Below are 20,044 nucleotides of genomic sequence, written 5' to 3'. Positions count from 1 at the left end.
ATATATATATATATCAGAGTTCATACTAATAAATAACATGCCAGCTGTTTAGAAGGAATCTGTAGAAAAGAAGTTGTTGCTTGACTTTTATTGGAGTTCTAGCTAAAATATGTGAATGGTAAATGGAGTGTACTTATTTAGCACCTTTCAATCTTATTGAGATACTCAAAGAGCTTTACACTACAATCTGTGCCCTCATTTACCCATTCATACAGCACTCTACTATATTTTTACAAAGATAATCAGAGCTTTATCACATGCATACACCAATGGGACAAACAGCGGAGGCAATGAGGGCTTCAGTGTCTTGCCCAGTGACACTTCAGCATGTGACTACTGGTGGACTCAAACCCCCAACTCTCGCATTGGAGGACGACTGCTCTAACCACTCATCTACAGCCACCTAGTGAATCAGATGAAGTAAGGCACAAGAAAGAAATTTGTTAATAATGATTACAACAGACAAAAACAGGACAGAGAGGATAGTGAAGCAAGAACAGAATGATTTGTTTGGAGGAAATATTTCCAACATGTATCTTAATAACAAACTTAAGAATCCACAACTTTACTAGTCTAACATTATAATAGGGAAAGAGACTTTGATTATTAGTTGTTACTGATTAAAATGAAGATTTGTTTAATAAGTCACAGCTGACTCGTGTATTGTGTGACCTCCTGCCACCAGTCAGTTGATACTTTAAAGCTTCACAAGATGAGAATGATGCAAGAATAAGACAACTATCCAACAATTATGACAAAGTTTTAGTCTTAACTGTATCTTCTGTCATTGATGGGGTCATAAAAAGAATGTAAAGACGTGTAATGCAATAGATTTGATCCTCAAAATATCCATAAATCAAATGAATCATTTAAATTAAATTCAGTGATACTTTATTAATCCCAAAGGGAAATTAAATGTTGTCGTAATTCATTATTCTTGTGTCATTAAGAGATGTTATAGATACCGATGGTGGTAGGCAGGAAGAATCTCTGTAAAGGTCTGTCCCACAGTGGATCCGAAGAAACTGGCTGCAGATGTTGTCCGATCCATCCACCCAGACTCAGCTGGTATCTTGGTTCCCTGGGCTGCAAGACTGCCTGAATGCCAGGTAGAACTCCTCCCAGAGTGATGGCCACTCCTTCCAGCAGCCTGCCGAGCTTCTTGTCGCAAAGGGCAGCCGGCTACAGGTGCTGGGGGACAATCTCGGTCCTTCTGCTGTCACGAGCCACGTTTCTTGCCAATTCCAGGATCCCCTAAGGAGATTTTAGGATCTCAGTGGTCAGGCACTCGAACACAGCTGGCAGGTAGATGGGAATACATCCACAGAGCCTCCTTTTCAACTCATTTGAGATTTGGGGCTGTAGTTGAGATATTATTTGAGCTTTTGAGATGGTAATCAGTTGCTCCCAGTTGTAAAAAAAAAATAATAATAATAATACACCTTGTTGTTATGGTTATGCATCATAACAAATGTCCAAAAGTAAAAAGGTATCAGAAAAAATCCTTCCAGCTGCACAGCATCCGATACCAGAGGAAGTAATCGTCCGAAAAAAAAAAGTGATTTACATCCAGAAAAACAGGAATTGAAGTTTCCAAAAGCAAAATCTCAGAATGAATGTAACAGAGCTACAAGAGATTTGCAAGAGCTATTTGATTAATTACTATTAATTGATCTGTAATTTTTATTAGCAGATTTTTATATGCTGATGATAACCATAAATCTGTACCTGTTCATAAAAAAAACCTCTGATAAAAAAAGAAGTTGTTTTGCTGCTATAAACATTTGTCTGACTTCATCCTAACTTAAACCCATGTTAGCCATAATGTTTAGTTATTTTATGCATACTGGTATATTATTTTTTGTAGTTTCTTGGCTCTCTTCAGACAAGAGGCTGTTATGCAGGGTTATCAGGTGGAACCATCCTGTGTTCCTGTCTGTTTCTGAATGCCTCGTTCCAAATATATCTTTGCTGACTGAAAGTTAATTTTAAGTGTGGTTTATCATTCCAGGTTGAAAGGCTATTCATTTGTTCACCTTTGTTGGGGCAGGAAGAATATAATCAGAGGCAAAGAGGTAGGAGATGTGAAAGAGAAGGCGGGAGAGAAGCAAGGGGAGAAGATCGAGGAGAAAAAAATGTATGAGTGAAAGTTATTACCAGCAGTGTCTGCTGATTGCATTCAGCAGGGGATGGGGAAATGAATGGATCGAATGGATCTTCTAAACTCCGAGTGCCTGGATACCACTGATGAGGTGTAGGTAAAAAAAGTAAGTTTAAAGGGGAAAGAAGACAGAGCATAACAGAAAAGCAAGTTTAAAATAGTTCACGAAGCACAGATAAGGCAAAGTAAGCCAATGTCTTGTAAAAATACTTTGCAATATTATATTTTTCGAACTATAAGGCACACAAAATTTTTTATTTTCTCAAAAATCGACAGTGAACCTTATGTGTTAATTCTGGTTGTGCTTACTCACCTCAAACCAATTTTATGAGGTTATTGTGAATGAGCTGAATAAAGTTTAACTTATCTGACGGTTTTATTTCGCTTAATGCGCCTTATAGTCCGAAAAATATGGCAACTTTAAAACTGCATGTGTTTACACCCCAAATTATGATACTCCCACTACCGACATTGAGAAGTTCCTTTTTTGCTGAAACGTCTTGCTTGGTCTAGTCCTAAAAAATAAAAACATTTTCCCAACTTCTCTTATAATGTCAACATATGACCTACAGAAGAGTAAATTAAATTTACCTCAACAAAATCAATCTGGTTGTGAACTCTTGAAAGAAACTCTGTTCTTAAACCTTAACTCACTTCTATTCAGCTGTTTAGTGCACTCAGTTTTAATGCATAACATTTTTCTTTTACAAGAAAATAAACTGGTGTAAAATCATAACATTGGTGTCAAATAATCAGGTGATCAGTTTCTATCCATCCATCCATCCATTATCTTTACCATCTTCTTCCTTTTTTGGGTCATGGGGTCACTGGTGCCCATGTCCAGCAGTCACTGAGCGAGAGGCGGGGGTCATCTGCTGTGATGGACTTGTGACCTGTCCAGGGTCTGGACAGGTCACAAGTCCATCACAGCAGTTGATAAATTTGTGATTGTGATTAAATTTGTGATTCAAATTTACGAGATTTTTTTTTTTCAGTCCAGGTGAATTTTAAAGTTTGCAGCTGATCAACCAGCAAGCTGTGTTTTGAACGCCAATTTTTTTTATAGCTACAACTTGTTCTTTATATGAGGCGGCTGTGGATGAGTGGTTAAAGCAGTCGTCCTCCAATGCAAGAGTTGGGGGTTCGATTCCGCCAGCAGTCACCTGCCGAAGTGTCCCTGGGCAAGACACTGAACCCCTCATTGTCTCCGATGTGTGTCCCATCTGTGTATAAATGCCATTACTGTAGTCTCTACAGATTCAGAGTATCTTTGCATAGATCTAGTAGAGTGCTGTATGAATGGGTAAATGAGGACACAGATTATAGTGTAAAGTGCTTTGAGCATCTTGATAATTTACTGAAGTTAATTTTTTTAATGAAAACAGGCAGATTTAAACTTTTTGTTTTGTTTTGTTTTTTCCATTTGAACCTTGGTGGGGTTTTATACCTGGACCCAGATATTTTCAGACAAAGCTCCAATGCAACTCTAATGAACTTGAGATGATTCAGTTTCCCATCAAATCTGAGAAAGGTTGAAAATGAGACGTTTGTCTGACTCTCTAATTATTATGAAAGAAAATTAGTATAAATTTTAAAAAAAAGTTTAAAATTCAAGCAAAATGCATCTGTGACTCATGCAAGAAATTATGTATTTTTATGTCTATTTTGAGGCTATATTTGTGCATTTTACACCTAGATGACATTTTATGTCCTGATGCAAACTTGAGAAATAAACAGTTCTTTTTTAATGTTATTTGTACAAGTGCTTGTCTAAAGCTTTTCACTGCCTGCTGTACACCTGTTGATGAAATAAGCTGTTGTCACAATCTACCAACACTGTCTGCCAGTATCTTGTCAGTGTCTTATCTGCATGAGGCCTGATTTGGCAAGGCCACATGCTGTCACAGCTGTGAACTCTCTCACACACATATTCATATACTACTTCTCACCAGCAATTGTGTATGAAACAGAAAACCCCATCATGGCACAAATCAGAGGGGATAACTTTACAAGTCCAACTTCCATAGTCAAATGCCTGAAAATCATTCAAAGTTAATGTTTATTTTAACATTTTTGACTTCACGTTTGATATTTAACTTATAAAGTAAACATTAATTTTCTATAAAAGTTTCAGAATTGCCCAACTACTGTTTTTACTCTTACTCAGGCTTCCCAAAGTCAGTCCAACCAAGCTACAATCCACATCTATGCTAAAACAGCTAAAACGTAGAGAGAGTGTACTGCACTACACAATCTTAAGGGAAAGAAAATAGCTTAGCTGTTTGCTAATACAGGTACGGAATGTGCTAAGCCAGGCAGCGTGGGGGTCAGAGTGAGGGGAGATTTTGTCTGTGTGGGTCTCTTGGCTGTTGTGTGTTTAGTGTGTATTTGATGCTAAAGCTAGGATCTACAAGCATTATGTGTGTCCTGTATAATCACTGTCATATGGAAGGGATTGCAGTGACCACTGCCACACAAAGGGCTGGATAACACACTTGTCACTGAAATCCCCTTTGTGTGTGTCTGAATGTTTTTTTGTGCTTTTGGCATTCAGCTCTAGTCTAAAAGACTGACTGAACAGCTAAAATATCCTGTTCTAAAATGCTAATATTGCTACCGGTAGGCAGGCGTTTTATTTGTGCATCTGATTATAGTATGTATATATTTTTATGTACTGACATTCAAAGCCTTAAAGTCAGAGTTGATGGACAGCAAGATTATCCCTTTCCTCCGTTCAAACACATCAGGTGTCATTAGCCAAGTGGCATAATGTATAACATTAGGAAACATTAGTTTCTCTGCTTACAGATATCCAATACACAAACAAAAGTGCAATATCACCAACATTTCTGAATTCGAGTGTGCAGGAGGATGATGCTTGTACAGGCCCATCTGTAAGTGCTTATCGTGATGGATCCAGGCCCCTAACCGCACATCTAGCTGCCCGAAAGGGACAGAAATAGCGGGCTACAGGGAAGACTGAGGTCATGAGCAATGAGACAGATGACCGAGGACCGCGCAGCCCAAGCTGAGGTCTGCACTATTTTTTGAATCCTTGTCTAAATACACAGTTTAAGACAGTGGATCATTTAAAGGTGAACATGGTACGAATTGTACAGTAGAGATGAGTCAGCGAAATCGTGTTCTTTGAGAAGGTGCCTAATGCCCCCAGTATACTCCTGCGTACGTCCATACGCGGAGGTACGAGCATAGCCCCCAGGGCATGTCCGTGCAAAGCTCAATTTTTACGACGCGGTGTCACACAATAAACTGCCCAGCGATGGACTGTTTTGTATGCAACACCAATGTATTAAATTCTTCTTCTTCATCCCTGATCTGGCCTTTTCTTTTGTTTTTTGTTTTTGCCAAGAGGAAAGTGATCTCTTCCTCCTCCGTTGACTCCATGACTGAAATGGTGAGAAATGAAAGAATTTGTCACGAGTGAATTAAACTCAGGTCCAGCATGGCTGCGGGAGAGTCTGGAGATTTCCTGGTGGGTGGGCTGGTCTGATGTGTGGGCTGTAGAGCCAGCGCTCCCTGTTTTTTTGGGGGGGGGGTTTTTAGAACTTTTTATTAACAACATACAAACACAGAACACCTCTGTGGCTGAGGCTGCCAGCGCTCGTTTTTTTTTTTTACCCCCGACATGTCAATCAATCCAGTAGGCATGTCAGCAAATGACCAATCAGCGACATCAGTTTGTCCCGAAGGTAAACGCCCCTTGTCTGTGAAGCTGCTCTGCAGCTGCTCGGTGTGTACGTTCGAGCATGAAGTCTGAACCCTCTGCGTACAGTACACGCGTACGTACATGTGAACGGACGTACGTGGGAGTATACCGGGGGCTTTACTCAAATTATGGCAAATCTTGGTGGTAATTTTATGTTTCAATATTTTGGTAAAGAGTTCATCTTCTCCAACATTTTTCAGTCAGGTCATCTGGACAGTTTCTTTTTTTGTGCTGAAACGTTTCACATTCTATCTAGTTGGCTTCATCAGTCAAGGAAACACACAACACAAAACTGATTCTTCCCCCAACAGCTTACTCCAAAGTAGAACAAACCAGTTATGTTGGTGCTAAAATGGTCTCTTTGGCATGCCCCCTCCTCCGGTGACAGCCCTTTTCCTCGTCGACAGTCATGTCAAACTGGTTCAAAACAACAAAGTCCATGCTCAAGTCCATGCTTCAGTTCATCTTCTCGATTGTCCATCCATCCATTATCTTTACACGCTTCGTCCTTTCAGGTCACGGGGGTCACTAATGCCCATGTCCAGCTATCACTGTGCAAGAGGTGGGGTACACCCTGGACAGGTCTCCAGTCCATCACAGGGACACACAGAGACAAACAACCATTCACTCTCTCACTCACACCTAGGGACAATTTAGAGTTAACAATCAATCTAACATGCATGCTTTTAATCTGTGGGAGGAAACCGGAGTACCTGGAGAAAACCCACGCATACACGGAGAGAACGTGCAAACTCCACCCAGAAAGGCCCCCGGACTGGGAGTTGAACTGGGTAACCTGCTTGCAGAGAGGCAGCAACTCTACCAACTGTGCCACCATGCTGCCCCTTCTCATTTATCTTTACCTTTGTAAACCCAGTAATTTAATCAGCATTTTCATAAATGAACAAAGCTGTTTTTTATGTGTATATTACTTGTGTTTTATATACAAATATTAATTTTTACAAACTAATGCTCATTCTATTACAAAGGAGAAAAAGCAAAGATTATAAATCCAAATACAAACAAATAAGTATTTTACTGAGCCAGTAAAGTCTCGGGTGAAGGTCACCTGATCTGGACCTGATCTTTTTTACCCCTTGGCTCTGTCCTAAGAACCAGAAACAATAGTGGTAGTTAACTCTTATACAACTCAACTTTGCTCAAGAGACTTTGTATGTGCATCTTACAGCTCAGCTGCATCAGCCTCTCTCCTCTCTCTCAGCCAACCTCCTTTTCTTTGCTGAAAACAACTTGTCTCCCTCTCCCTGATGGATCACCCTCTCCCTGCATCTGGCAGAACATAAGGCCCAATACCTTCAAACCACCTCTTCCTCTTATTTTCTCTTCACAATCAACCCCTGTTTTCTGTTAATCAGTTTAATCCTGTAAACAGGTGTAAGCCTCATAATTAAATAATACCAAGTCAAATGACATTGGGTGGTGGGAGGGGGGGTAAAGGGGAAAATTGTTGTAAAAGCAAAAACACAGTGGTCATGATCAGTAAAATGGCAAATAAGTGGCAAAGCAGACAATTGTATTTTTGTTTATTTGTTCCAAAAGAAAAACTGATGTAAATAATTAAAAGTAACAATAAAGTGAAAAAAAGAAAGTAACTTCGTATGTTCTCAGAAAATAGGAACAATTTAAGAGACCATCATGGATTTATATCAATATGTTCTTCTCCTACCATATATTTTCTTCTTTTCTTTTTGTGTCTCTTACCGGATATATCTCCCAAGGGGGTGGAGTGAAAGAAAATGGAAGAAAAGGGGTGAAAAATGGTGATGCAGGGCTTGTTTTTCTCCCTGGCCCAAACAGAGTGAAACTATGGGCCTGAGTCTGCACAAGTTCTTTGAATTTGCTAACCATCCTTTCTTCCTCTCTGTCTAACTCTTTTCTTGGGGTTTGAATTGAATTTGTTTGGAGTAGTTGTGGGGTGTCCAAGAGTTGTGGTGAAGTGGGTCTTAGCAACTGGTGATGCCCCCTGGATTGGAGATGCTGCTGTAGCCAGGACAAAGGGAAGGGTAGAAAAGGAAGGAGTGTGAGGTGGCATCAAGACAGAATTTAAGGAGTTACCAAGTGTTTTCTTCCGCAGTGCCTGTTTGTCTTCCAATGGCGCAGTACTTTACCATGCTGCTCGCAACCCCGAAGAAAGCAGGCCTCTATTCTTCAGCCTTGGCCTCAATCCCCCGGCAGCAGTCAATCAATCCTGCTTTGCTGTCCCCTCTCCCTCTGTCAGCTTCTATCTGCACCTCAATCTGATTCCCAGTGCACATCCTCTTGCAAAATAGAGGTCACAATTCAGGCGCTCACTTTCTCCCACTTTCTCGTTTCCCCCTCTAATTCCTTTTTAACTCAGTGAGCGGGTGTCAGGGATACAACTCGGTGCATTCCTGCCTGGCTTGTAGCGCAACAAGCTATTGAGTGAGAGATAAGCCTCTTTTTAGGAAGGGTTGAAGAGAATTGAATTCAGCCTTTGAGTGACGGGAGGAGGAAGATTTATCCCCGTCAGTGGACAATACCGTCTTTTCGGAGACTTTAATTTCCGATGAATAATGGAGCTGGAAAACCAGCTCCACCACCACCAACGCCCCCATCCCTCTGTGCTTTTCCCACGATGGTTGCTGATTAGCCCCACCGACTGATTGAACATAAGCCACTATCTCTGTCTTGTTGGAGTGTTGTTCTTCAGGAGATTCATCTGTGTTCTTTTAAGCAGAGGAGAAAGGAGGCTTGGGGATAAAGTGTTAAAAAAACAGAGAGAAGGTTAAAAAAAAAACTTGTAAGGCTGTAAATAAAAGAGGAACAAGGCTGACAGAGAAGAGCGAGTGAAAGGAAGAAGAAAGTAGAGGAAAACTGCCAAGTTCTTTCATTGTACCTTTAACATAAATATACTTACAAAAAGAAATGGAGAGATACTCACATAAACACAACAATCTAATACTTTATGATACAACCAGGAGATAAGTAAAAGACAGTGATTTTAGTAAACTACTGTACCAGGTAAAGCACAAAATGTCAATTAAACTACTTAAACTACAGAATTTCCTTTAATGATCAAAGACTTGTCTGTTAAGCCAATTTCAATATGACTGACAACTAAGGTTCAGTTTATATAAAGGAAAAAGGGGAAATTGTGATTCAACATTTTGTAAAGTAGTTTCTGAACATTTAACCTGGGTGAAAAAGGTTGTTTCAATTTATCTGAAGTATTTATCTGTATCTGACTGGTACTGGATCAATACCAAACTTTGCAGTATTGTCAAACTCTACTACATATATTGACAACTTTATTTGCCTTTTTTAATTCTGATGAGCAGTAGGTGATGTTGTAATTACTTGTTTACACTCAATCACTGAAATAGAATTTCAAGTTTGAAAGTAAATCAAAACACTATAAAATAAAATATATTTCAAATCAGAAACTAGTTTGAGTGAGAACAAAAATAATGAAAGTTTTTTTTTTTATAATTATTTCATAAAAATGATTAATAAAGTCCATAAAGGTAAGAAATTTGATCAAGAACAAAATTAAAAACCAAATGTGCATATATTGTTATAAATAACACCACAATCTTATTTTAAAATGCTTTACACATCCTGACATTAAATTATGTATTGAAATTGAGCAATAAATATTGTAAAATGAATAAAGTAGTATACAATCATTAATGATAAACTTGCAGTCACTGCTGCAGACCAACTGTCACACACTAAATGCACACTTTGACCAAACAAAGTATCATATGACATTATATCATTGAATTATGGGTTACTGGTTTCCAGTCAATGTCTTGTGCCCTCTTTTTTCTGTTCAGCTGGATCATCTGAATGTCGTGTGTCTCCACACACAAACCGCACATCGGGATTCTCCTAACTCAGTGGGATAGTCTGAAAAAATAAATACTGCCATAATTACAGAAGAGAGAAACACGGGCTATGTCTGACATGACAAATCCCAGATGGATATCTCAGGCTGACCCAGTCTGATTGTGCGTGTGAGTGTGTGTGTGATGAGTGTGTTCGTTTGTGTGTTTGAACCCTTTTTGCTGTCTGCTTTAGTGGAAACATGAGCTGTGTTCCAAATCTAGACGGACTCTGCTGTACGTTACAATACCATTTTGTGAAGTTGACAATGAGCCAGTTCAACAACAGACAGGTAAAAAGAAAGAAAGGACCATGTTTTGATCGTCTCAAGCACTAAAGGACAGGAACCGAAGACAAGAAAAGACGAGACATCCAGAGCAGAGAGAGCAATCTCTGGATGTGATTTGGGGAAGCTTAAAGTAAATATTTATTTCCCATTGCAGGGCCTGTCAGTGGTAACATGATGGATTCACCACCCGATGTCTTCCAACACACACTGCTGCTATTCAAAGACGCCTGTCCCCCTTGTGTTTATGGTGGCATGACTTCCACTGCGGCAGACCTCGACACAATACAAACGCAGAATAAGATACTTACAGTGTGGCCATACAAATACACACTTACAGCCACACACACACACGCATGCAGGCACAGACAAACAGCAGAGCACACGTGTCTCGTAAATGCATTTCTTTGTTGACGGGAAGATTACCAGCTCAGCTTAACCCCGGCTTTCTTGCACTCATTTCCTTCTGTGTGTGTGTTTGAGTTTGAAACACTTAATACCCATGTTTGTGGCTACACGATGTACTGAGTTCTAGATACTTCTTGCAAGTCTTTCTAGCACATTAGCAAACGCGTACACCGGGCCGCCCTTGTGATTTGTGTTTTATGGGATGTCTATGTTCAAATCCAACAACAGCAGGGTGGAATAAAAAATAGACTAAACTCTGAGAAGACAGTGAAAAATAAAAACATGTCAAATAGGAAAGACAAAAGTTTAAAAAGAATACGAGAACACGTGTTTTGACGTATTGTGTGGAATGAGTATAATCACCCATTTAACTTTGTCATTACTGTTACTGTTTAAGATGCTTTCTCACTCTTTAAGAGTTGTGGAATTCTTTCTGGGAATTCCCAAATTTCTGGAAATCATATTTTCCAAGAAAGACAAATCTTTGGCTCATCTCTGATGAACTACAGTGATTGGAAGGACCAGTCGGCAAGCATGCGAGCTTCCTGTCCCTCTGCTCACTCCCTCATCTGGTCATCCTTCTCCTGTCAAGCGTTCAGTTTTTTCTTCTCTCCCATCTTCTGAAATAGTCTTCCTAACGAGTGAGCCCATCCCGATTTCCAGCTACAAAAACAGGCGTCGGTGGTCAAAGATGTTTAGGGTATGCGGTTATTATTGCGCACACACACACATCTTTAAGAGCCCCACTCCAGGAGTTTGGTAAATGATGCCCCAAACTTAGCTCGGAGCAGGAATGAGTCCAAGGTTCCTTCGCATCATCATCATCATCATCATCATGAACAACATCATTCCTCGGCTGGCTCATGACTCAGCCCAAGTCACATTATTTGTTCCAGAAAAAACATTTTTTTTTTCTGTCAAGTTTCCCTCTCCTGCTCACTGTTTTCTCTGTTGCCTAACTGCGCCAATATTTATTTTATTTTTTAGAGGGGTGGGCTTTATCTCTTTTGCTCCTTGTGTAAACTGCTCCGTGTCTCTCTATCTTGTTTCTTTCTGTTTTGTCCCCTCAGTTTGTGCCATGCGCGCTCCTCAATAAAAAGCCTACATTTCCTTTCCCCCCAAAAGCAGAATTTGAAGAAGCAAGTCGGAGTAATTGAAACAACATGGCTCTAATTTGCTATGACATGTTTCATTTCTGACCTCACTTCAGATAACCATCTCGACTCTCTCCAGCTCTCTTTTCATTTCTCATCCTCTCTCTCCCACATTTAGTAATATGCTTTGGATGAGCCGGGCCAAATCTTGGAGGATTCCTCCAAATATGTACTCATGCTAACAGATTTGCGGGTCCTTAATAAAACCAAAATGTTTGCATTTGCTTCATAAGACATTTAAACAAATGTGTTCCTGAGCACCAAAATGTTTTGTGTACTGTCAGTCAGTTCCTTATCTAAATTCAAGGTTTTTTGTGGGGTGCTCTCAGTAATGCTAAGTATTTTTTTACAAGAGGGTGAAGGACCACAGAGCAGGCTGTTTAAGTCTTGTAGACCCAATAAAAAAAATAAAAACTGACATTATTGCCAACTCTGGCATAGGGGGATGCTTGAATGGGGATGGCAGGAAATGACTACAACTGTTCAATTTGGGTACAAGGGTAAGTTGGAGTTTAAAATAAATAAATAAATAAAAAGTTACAGGCACAGCACACTCTGCTGCCAATCCCAGAAGCCACAAATATGAGCATGTTCCCTGAGAAGTCTACCATGTGAAAACAAAAGTGCCTGGCAGTGGGCAGCAGAAAGAGGCTGAGGCAAGAGAGGAGTAGGCAGAGAACTGTTGAAGTTAAATTTGGGTGAGAGGTCAACACAACGCTAAATTCAGAGGACGCAACCCCAAGATAGCATGTTTTTCTTGCTGTCCCTCACCAATAAGCACACATTAAACATGTGGACTCTCCCTGCTGAAGTCTAATTCGTACAAACAATGCACAAATTAAGAGCTTTAATCGCAAACTCGTGTCTCACTCCTGCACGTTAAAGCCTTGAAGGCCACACTGTGGGAAAAGTTGTCACATATGCCGTTACCGCAACCTCAAGGAGGAAAAACATCTATATTAAAACATTCTTGGTTAACAACAAAGTTTCATGATGAATAAATTGTTACTGGGCTTTTTTTTTTTTTTTTTGCTGCAATTTTCTTTCAATAAAAGCAAAAGGAAAAGGACATGGGAATACTCGTAGGTTCAATAAAACTAAAAATTATTATTTGCTAGCTTGTGATTATGGTATTGCTTTTTAGAACTGGTCACATTGGCCAACTTTTATGATCCAGTTGAGAAAGAGAACTGTACTTGTGTCAAAAAGTAAAACAACAGCTGAATACCTGGACGATGACATTAGCCATTTTTAGAATAATTCTTGGTACCACTTTACAGTGAGGCTCACCTTATAGATGGCTATAAATAGTATAGTTACATTATTAATTCCTCTATAAACACTTTATAAATAATTAATAACCGTTTATTATGTATTAATTAAGGGTGACAGAGAGACAAAACTGACCAATTTATTGCCAAATAGTGAACCAAATATGTTCACATATATATATTTAATCTAGAGTTATTATATTAAACATTTCAGACTGAGACTGTATAAGCACAATAAGCGTTTGTAAACCTATTTCTTTAGCAAATAATTGTGTATTTTATCACTGCATTATAAGTATCTACAACTAATATAATATCTTAAAAAATAGGTTTATAAATGCTTATTGTGCTTACAAGGTAGTAACTTAGTCTGAAATGTTTAATATAACAACTCTAGATTAAATATATAGGTGAACAGATTTGGCAAGAAACTGGTCAGTTTTGTCTCTCTATCACCCTTAATTAATACATAATAAACAATTATTAATGATTTATAAAGTGTTTATAGAGGAATTAATAACATTTCTATAAAATATTTATTAGCCATCTATAAGGGGAGCCTTAATGTTAAGTGGTACCTTATTTTGTAGCTCGTGGTCATCTGTAAGTCGGGTTATTATGGTAAAAATATCATGCAGATCACAGTGTTGTAGCAAAACAAGAGACTGCACTGGATTTTTTTTTAAACAATTTATTTACAAGTGCGGCAAATTACACAAGATATCCACATGTGTATGATAGAGGTTTTTTAAGAATTATGTTTGAAATGTGCTATTTGAGGAAAATATGCAATAAAGACAAGCTATCGGCAATTTTGTTTGCTAATTGTAGAATATCAAATAATATTGGTGACATATAAGACAAGTCAGAATTTTTCATTTGTGTTTGGATTGATTGTATGTATTCTTTCGATGCAGAAAAATGCATTAATGCAGGCTAGAAAAGGTATTTGTCAAAATAATTTTAATTCCCCCTCCGCCTCACCCTTATGATGCAGTCTGTGAATGTTTTGATGATTGTGTTGCATTTCCCACCTCATATGTATGTAGAAATATTTTTTTTCTCCATATCATGTGTTATGAGAGTAATAAATAAAACTAATTTCACATTTGACTTTTAAATAGTTTTAAATGTTTTCATCTGTCCCCCTGATTTGAACTTGTCCTTGTTGATTTGTTAGTAGGTTGTTCTGCAGAATTGCTTGCTTTGTTGACAGTAAATGATTAAGCATTTAAAACATATTTAAAATTGGCCAAGAGACTTACCCACTCGGATAATGTTGTCTGTGTGTGATCTATGCAACAGAGATGTAGCCTATATACAACTTCCTGATTGGTAATTAAAACAAATGCAAGCATGTTTTATTTGCATTAATATACCACTGCACAGGAGACCTATATTTATCATATATTTTACATTCCCTGTGGACAGCCGGACCTCAACAAATGGCTTCCAATCCTCATAACAAGCAACCTTCAAACCTGCTCACTTAGCCAATATTAAACTGCTAAAGTGTGCCAACTGATGTCTTCGGCTGTTTCAACAGCTGCACCACCCTACCTCCTCCCTTATGTGCATCAACTACTGATGTGTGTGTAAATGTGTGTAGTTTTCTGCAAGAGGAGGTGCATTGTGCACACAGTTTCACTGTGTGCATGCATGAGGGCATTTGCATAGCATGGACCATGAGAAAGACCTCATTCACAGCTTGTGTGAAGTTAGCCAAAGGCTAACCTCAAGATGTTCACACTCCAGACCTGCTCGCTGTAAACAGACACATTTCTGTCTCGCTAAATTCACCTGCACACACAATGGTTTTCATGGTGTGACACAAAATTCCTTATTATGTTTCTTTTTTTTGTTTTGCATAGTAGGATATAAAAATGGAAACTTATTCTTATTTTCTTCAGCATTATTCACTTTTTAGATCACTTTATTTCAGAATTGGAAGATCAACAAACGGAAGCAGAGATGCCAGGTTTCTTATTAAAATAATTTACTAAATGCACCAGGTGGATACCTGACGTCTTTGAGACTTGCCAGCAGCCCCTTCAGTAAAGACCTTGTTGCCCTGCCCGGGTGAACGTCTAAACAGAGAATCCCCAAACAATCCTTATGTCCTTTTAACTGGTTCCAGTTTCTCTTAGTGCAGAGAAGCAACCTGTCAACCATTCAGTCAACTTTATTTATCCAGGTTAGTCTCATTGAGCCACAAGAACTCATTTACAAGAGGGACCTGTTTTAGACAGACAACACTAAAGTACAAAAAAATCCAATTACTGTCAAATCAATTAGTGTCTAAAACCATAAATCAAGGTAAAACAAGGTAAAATACTATAAACAAGAACATATCTGCCTTGATGTTTCTAATGACTTTATCAGATGTTTAAAATCCCTTAAAGAAATCAAGGTGGACAACTTCAGTTCCCGTTGCAAGGTGTTCCAGGTTGCAGGAGCTGAGTAGGAAAAGGCCTTTTTGCCAAGTTCAGTCTACACTGAGGGGACGTAAGTAAGGACGCAAGGGGATGCAAGTGCCAGAAGAGTAGCATTGTATGCACAATTCCATCTGATCTCAGTGATGGATGCATGCTTAGCAAAGGCAGCATTTAACATCTTATCAAAGACAATTACCATGTTTTTCAGACTATAAGGTGCACCGGATTATAAATTACAATATCAATGAACAGGTCTGTTTTCATACATAAAGCGCACTGGATTATAAGGTGCATTAGGCGAAACAAAACAGCCAATGTCAAACTTTACCACATAAAATTGGTTTGCGGTCAGTAAGCACAACCAGAATTAATACATAAGGCACAACTGATTATAAGGCTCAATGTTGATTTTTGAGAAAATTAAAGGATTTTAAGTTTGCCTTATAGTCTGAAAAATACAGTACCAAGAGGAGCTGAAACACTGCAAAGTCAGACTCCCACAATTAAGTTCTGCCTTAAAGCACGTCTCAGTGCAAAGGGCTTAGAAAAGCAGTTGTGATATCTTCTAGTGTCATAGCATCTTCCAGAGATACTGAACCCCAAGGAATCTGCCACGAGGCTTCTCTATGCAGCACATGCAGGGTGGATTTACAAACATTCAGGGACCCGGTTTGTAAAGTCGAAAGAAAACCACATTGTTTCTACTAGAGTCCCAGTGTTTAATCACATTTCACTACAGGTAAGTATTTTCTCTATGTGGGATGTCTTGTACTATGGTATTAATAGTAGCATTATTATTAGTAGTATGCAGAATACAGCTGTTGTTAGCAGTTATTTATGTTTGTGGGTGGTTTTGTTAAAGAAGTGCACACAGCAGTTGAAACAACAGATAGCCACAAGATTTTCACTTTGTCAAAATTAAAACTGTCTCCAGTTTGAAGCAAACAGACCGGCTCATTTTTAAGGAATAAAACCATTAATATATGAAATCGCACAAATTTTGAATTTTTTTTTTCTTTACGCATTCAGAAAGACCTTGGTGATTTTTTTTTTCTACTTTGTGACAAGTTTACAAAGCCTATCATTGAACCAATGACCCCTCAAAGGACGGAAACTTCTCTGATGGCAGAAAACTAGAGTCAATTTGATTAGTCGCTGCTCAGTACAGCCTCAGGTAATGAGGTATGTCTGGAAGTAAAGGAGCGAGATAAGGTGCTGCTATTGGAGTTGGGGGGCTTGGGTGACATGGACATGTGGAGGGGCAGGAAACATCAAAGGTTTCAAATTAGAAACAAAACACACATGACAAAAAGGAGAAGGAGGAGAGACCACAGAAATTACATTTTCAACAACAACAAAAATAATGGGTGGAGGGAAGCAGACAATAAGGATCTTAGTGTAAACTATGTGTGACCCCATGTTTACCTGGTTACCCCCATCTCGCCCCCCACCCCCCACCCCCATCTCTTCCTCGGTCCTTACCAGATCTAATTAAGCCACAGTGGAAGGGAGCCTCCACTCGTTAAAGAAACCCTGTCATGACAAAGAGAAACACAAAGTATGGCCTGCCTTCAATTGGAAACGGATCCGCAGCAAAGAGGGCAAACTGGGAGATAGCCAGAGGAGGAGAACGCGGGAGAGAGATGGAGATAATTGAATCAAGGCTGTGAGGGAAAGACAGATAAATCTTATTATTGATACTTCAGTTGAGCAAAGGGACTGAGAAGGAAAGATTGGTCTCACTTCATTAAATAGCAACTAAAATATCTGAACCTTTCAGCTGCCTTCAAGTTGAGCAAGTGCACACGAGGCAGAGAAAAGGTGTGTACAGTTTTATTCATTCTTATTCCACTGTAGTTAGATTTATCTTCTTTTAATTAAGAGTTGGTGAATGAAAAAAGCCCAGATGACTGTTAATAAACTTGAACACAAATTAATTTTTCATAGTACCGTATTTTCCGGCATATAAGTCGCAGTTTTTTTGCATAGATGTGTTAGTCCTGCAACTTGTATGCCAAAGCCACGTATAAATATGTTTTTTTTTCATATTCATAACGCAATTTTTGACAGATGCTTTAAATTTTTTAAGAACTGCAACAGAGAGTCCTCCCATGCGCGCTCGTTTCACTCAGCTGGTGCAGACGGAAGAATGCTGGAGAGCTAGCGGCTCCGGCTGCGATGGATGGATGGATGGATGGATGGATGGATGGATGGATGGATGGATGGATGGATGGATGGATGGATGGATGGATGGATGGCGCTGTGCCACCCAGGTGAACTGAAGCTGTTTTGACCATTAAAGTGACTTTATTAAGGAAAAGTTAAACTGAGACACACCTTTGCTATAATGTCAAGCAAACAAATAATTGTTTTTAAGTATTGTTAAACTTCTAATAACTGCAACAGTGAGTCCTCCCGTGTGTGCTCGCTTCACTTAGCTGGTGCAGGCGGAGGAACGCTGAAGAGCTAGCAGCTCCGGTCACGATGGATGGATGGCGCTGTGACACTCAGGCAAAATTAAGTTGTTTTGACCATTAAATAAACACATAATAAATGCATAATAAACTCACAATAAATGCATAATAAATGCATATTAAATGCATAATAAATGCATAATAAATACATAATAAATGCATAATAAACGCATATTAAATGCATAAATGCATAATAAATGCATAATAAATGCATAATAAACGCGATGGGTCAGCAGTGACAAATAATAAATGTGACATACGCCAAAGCAACTTATATATGTTTTTTCCTCTTCATTATGTTTTTGGACTGATGCGACTTATACTCCAGAGCGACTTATACGCCGGTAAACACGGTCCTTTTTTTTTCTTGTTTTGGCTGCTCCCTTCTTCAGAGGTTGCCACAGCGAACTAAGTTGCACGAAGACTTGACAATTTTATTTTATTTTTTACGCTGGATGCCGTTCCTGATGCAACTACAGACCAAGCTACATCCAGGGGAGCAGATGTTGGGGCCTTGCTCAAGGACCCAGAGTGAGGCAAATGAGGGTGGAGGCAGGTGTGGATGCTTCACCTATCCCACCCACGTTTTGATGTTGTCAGTACCAGGGGTTGAAGCGGCGATCTTCCGATCACAGGCCCACCTTCTCTCTGTGCCCCTTCCAAAATTACAGTCAACTAAAACAGAAACAAACTATTATTTTTATTATTATTATTTACAAATATCTTCTTAACATCATAAAAGGAACAAATATATCTTGCCGGCTTACAACCTGGTTAATTTGTTCAGATTTGTTCACATAATTAGTTTTTCACTGTGACTTTTTACAGAAATGTCAACTAAAACAAGCGTTCAGATGTAGTGCTGATCTTTTTCCTCATTCACTCGTGTAACAGCTAAGATTTGATCGAGACTGAAGGGACAAAATGGCATTTTACATCTTCTGTATGTTCACTATTATCTTTACCCGCTTCTTCCTTTTAGGGTCACGGGGGTCACTGGTGCCCATGTCCAGCCATCACTGTGTGAGAGGCAGGGGACACCCTGGACAGGTCTCCAGTCCATCACAGGGCTGATCAGTTTAACTATTAAAGCAGACTTTTGTATACACATCTAAACTCAATGCAAGAAATAAAAGCAGACTTTTTTGACAGGTGAGCCCTTTCAAAGCTTATTTAACTTGTAATGAATTATGTCTGGTGTGGATATATGTGGTCAGTATTGGATGAGCTGGTCAGCAAGAATGACTGGCTATGTAGAAAAGTCTTGTTGACCTTATATCCTCCATTTCGCTCCATCCATGCACTGTTATCTCTCACATGCAAACATAGATTATACAGTACAGATGGCATGAGCAAGAGAGCAAACAGCCAAAATGCAACCACGCACACACACACACACACACACAAGCACACAAAAAGTCAAGGAGTGAGCTGCCACCTGAATCATTGTAATGTGTAAATAAACCAAAAGACTTCAAGCCAAACAAAACCAATTTTCAAAGTTCCACAAACACTGTTGGACCAATCGTCACATTGGCCCTTTTTTTCTTTTTTTTTTTAAGAGGAACCGCTCAATTAATATGTCACCACAAGTCATGACCACGAGACCCCGGTAAAATAAACCAGCCACTTCATGCCTAGCCTCTGGAGAGCAACGAGAAAGAGACATAAATTGCCCACTTTAAAGGAAAAGAGTCATCCAAAAAACCCAATAAGCTGTGAGTGAGCACCTGCAGCACTTAAAATAAATAAGTTGCCTTTTTTGTCAATCCCACCCTGCTCACGCTCTCACCACCATGTGAGAAGGCTAAGTACACTTCTATTTATCCATTTCCATCATGTATTTCCTGCTTCTATGAAGCAATACAAATAGGATTTGTTTTCCGACTGAAAGACAGCCATCTTGTGCCAGACCTTCAAGGTTTAAAGACACACACAGAACATACACACACCCACACATACACACAAATACACACATACACATGAATACACACATACACATGAATACACACATACCAAAAAGGTTACTCAAAGAGGAGTTTATAAAGGATTTCTAGATACTTAATTCCCCTTTTAGAAAAAACAACCAAATTGATAATTGTAATCAGGCTTCTGTCCATTCGTCCATCTATCTATCCATTTCCATCTATCTATCTTTATACACACACACACACACACGCACACAAATATACATATATACATATATATATATATATATATATATATATATATATATATATATATATATATATATATATATA

The sequence above is a fragment of the Nematolebias whitei genome, chromosome 11 (genome assembly GCF_014905685.2).
Source record: "Nematolebias whitei isolate Nwh7 chromosome 11, NemWhi1, whole genome shotgun sequence".
NCBI lineage: Eukaryota > Metazoa > Chordata > Actinopteri > Cyprinodontiformes > Rivulidae > Nematolebias > Nematolebias whitei.
This window is presented reverse-complemented; position numbering follows the sequence as displayed.